The following is a 2,931-nucleotide window of genomic DNA, read 5'->3' on the forward strand; positions in this document are numbered from 1 at the left end:
CAGCGGGGCGCGGGTGCTGCGCTCCTGCAGCTCAGACCTTCGGTCCCAACGCCCCTCTCCGGGTCTCCCCGAGGAGCTGCGGGCCGGGGAATGCGGCGAGGGAGCGCCTGGTGCTGGCAGCTCGGGGAAGTAAAAACATGATAACTCATGCCAGAATCCATTCCGCGCGCTGCGGGAGATCCCCGAGCCAGGAACAACGGAGCCTTGAAGGCTCCTGTGCCATGGGGTGGCTCCTGTGCCTTCCCCAGCTGCCATGTGCCCTGGCCTTCACTGCGGAGCTCTGTCTGTCCCATCCTCATCCTCTGGCCTATGAAACTCTGCCAGCCCTGTTGGTCTCAGGATGGGTGAGCCATTCCTGGCAGATGGAGCAGCAGGCACAGGCTCCTGTGGTGGGAAATGAAGGCCTACAAGTCCCTGAAAGGACCGTGTAACCCGGTGGGGGGTTTGTCTCTGCTCCCAAGGAACAAGGGCCAGGATAAGAGGAAATGGCCTCAAAGCTTAAACTGAATTTTAGGCAAAATGTTTTCAGTGAAAGGGTGGTCAGATATTGGAACTGGCTACCCAGGAAAGTGATGGAAATGTTAAAAAAACGTGTGGATGTGGCACTCGGTGGTTTAGTGGTAACAAGGCAGTGCTGGGTTAACACTGGGATTCTGTTAGAGGGCTTTTCCAACCGGGACGACTTTGCGGTTCTGTGAAGGCCCAGGTAAGCCTTTTGCCCACTCCCTGCCACACGTGCCGTGTTTAAGCATGTGCCCATGGCTCACTCTCACTCCACAGGATGTGGCTTTTCCGACCTGTGCCCTGAGCAGGGCTGTTCCCTTGTGTTGTGCAAGGTGCTGGAGCACGGGACCTCCTCACCCGCAGGCGCCTGCAGGCAGCACGGCCTCCCAGTGCCCTTCCCTGCCTCCTCCCGTGCCCTGCGGGATGGCTGCCTGGGGATGGATGACTCACCACCCCGTGTCCCTCGTGCCACCTGGTCGTGCCCCAGCAGGAACAAAGCGCCCTATTTATTTACCCGCGGGGCCCCGGCAGTGTCGCAACAGCCGCCTCCTCCTTCCCTTCGTCGCCAGGAATGGGCATCTCCCCGCATGCCAGTTCCCGGCTCTCATCCTTCCCTGCCGCAGGCTTCCTTGCTTTGCTCTGGCACATCCATGCCTTCCCAAGGAGGATGGGTGGTGCTGCGACACTGCCAGGCGCTGGGCAGCCCCCCAGGCTGTGTCATCTGCCTCTTCACTCCATCACGGTTCCACCTCCAGTGAGGGCCGTGCTCCCAGATGGCTCCAGCGGCTCTCACCTGGAAGCATCGGCAGCTTGGGGGTGCTAGATGGATGTGGCAGCCAGTCCAAGGCTGAGGCTCAGCAGCAGTGTTACACACCCAAAACACAGCTTTGGGCTATGGGACCCCTGAGAGCTGTGGCAATGCTGTCCAGCAAGGGCAGGTACCCAGCACTCAGCAGTGCTCCAGTCCAGAGTGACACAGGCTGGGAGGTGGGGAGTCCCTGAGGGCCAAACCCCATCTTGGAGGCTGGGGAGTGCCATGAATGGCCTGATATATGTGTGGCGACAGATAATTACGGCTCTTTCATCATCTGTCAGGCCCAGCAGAGCCTCACAACACGTTTCTGGTTCCCCATCTCAGCCCATAAATCTCTCCAGCACACGGTGATAAATCAGCAGGGACCGGGGGAGGGGGGCCTGGGTGAAAAAACCTCCCAACCTGTAATGGGCACCTAGGTCGGAAGCGCCCAGGACGAGGTGGGGGTGGCCCAGTGGGATGTGCTAATTACAGGTGGCAGGTGGCATCAGATGCCCCATGATTTATGGTCTGGCCTTGCCCGCTTCCGAGAGCTGGGGCTGGATCCCTGCAGCCAGGGCTGCCCAGAGCTGAGGTGCTGAGAACCCCGGCAATGCTTCCCAAGGAGCTCCTGGGGGCTGTGGGTGGGATGGGAGCAGCTTTGGGACTGCTGCCGCTGCCCAGGCCCCACCCAGCTGGGACTGGCTTTGTGCCCAGCTCAGTCACCTCCGTGTCTGCTCTGGACTGCACCTCCTGACCTCCAACACCAGCAAAAACATCCCCGTGGCAGGGATCTGTCCTGCCTAGCTGGGTTTTAGACAGGCACATCTCTAAGTGGGTCTGACATCTGCCGGCATTCAAGCATTCCAAAGATCCCCTGGCTCCCGAGCTGAGCTCGCTGGGTAAGTCAGTGGTCGGGGAGGCTCCATTCCCAGCAGAGCAGGACTGGGAGGTGAGAAGGATGCTGGGGAGAACAAGAGGGTCATAGTGAGCACAGGTGAGTGCTCAAAAATATTTGCAAGCTTCACCTCCCTTTGAAGTCCTGCTGCCTTGTTCTCCCATGTCCCCGAGGCCCTGGCTCCTGATTTATTGGGTTCCTGGAGCAGAGGCACCTAAATTAGCTGCAGCTTCAAAGAGCCAGGAGAGGAGAAGGGCAATAGACAAATAACCCCCCACTAATTGTGGCTATTGATCAAACATGAGCTGGGATGATCAGATAGGAAGGGATGGATCAAGGGGGGGCACATTCTCCCAGGGCTCTGCTTTTGCACCAGACACCCCAACAATTTGTCAGACCCACTCCTGGGCCATTTTTCAAAGCGTTACCCCTCGCACAGGAAGTCATTTAGCACCTGCTCGCTAATGAGATGATGGGCAAACACACGTGGCTGTCCCCCACTGCTCAGAGGTTGGGGACCTGGCCCTGCCCATGGCCTCCGGACCTGCTGCACCTGGCAAGTCCCTCATCCCACCAGCTCGGGGATGCAGGAAACAAGGAGCTGCTTTCAGCATCATCTTCCCCAAGTTAAGTGCCGGGCAGGCCCGGGAGCGCCAGCCCAGACAGCTCTGCCCCCAGGCTGCTGGGAAGGGACAGGAAGGCTCTGGAGGCAGGTAGCACTTTAGCTCTTTTATCA

The sequence above is a fragment of the Corvus brachyrhynchos genome, unplaced genomic scaffold, assembly GCF_000691975.1.
Source record: "Corvus brachyrhynchos isolate BGI_N302 unplaced genomic scaffold, ASM69197v1 scaffold283, whole genome shotgun sequence".
Lineage (NCBI taxonomy): Eukaryota > Metazoa > Chordata > Aves > Passeriformes > Corvidae > Corvus > Corvus brachyrhynchos.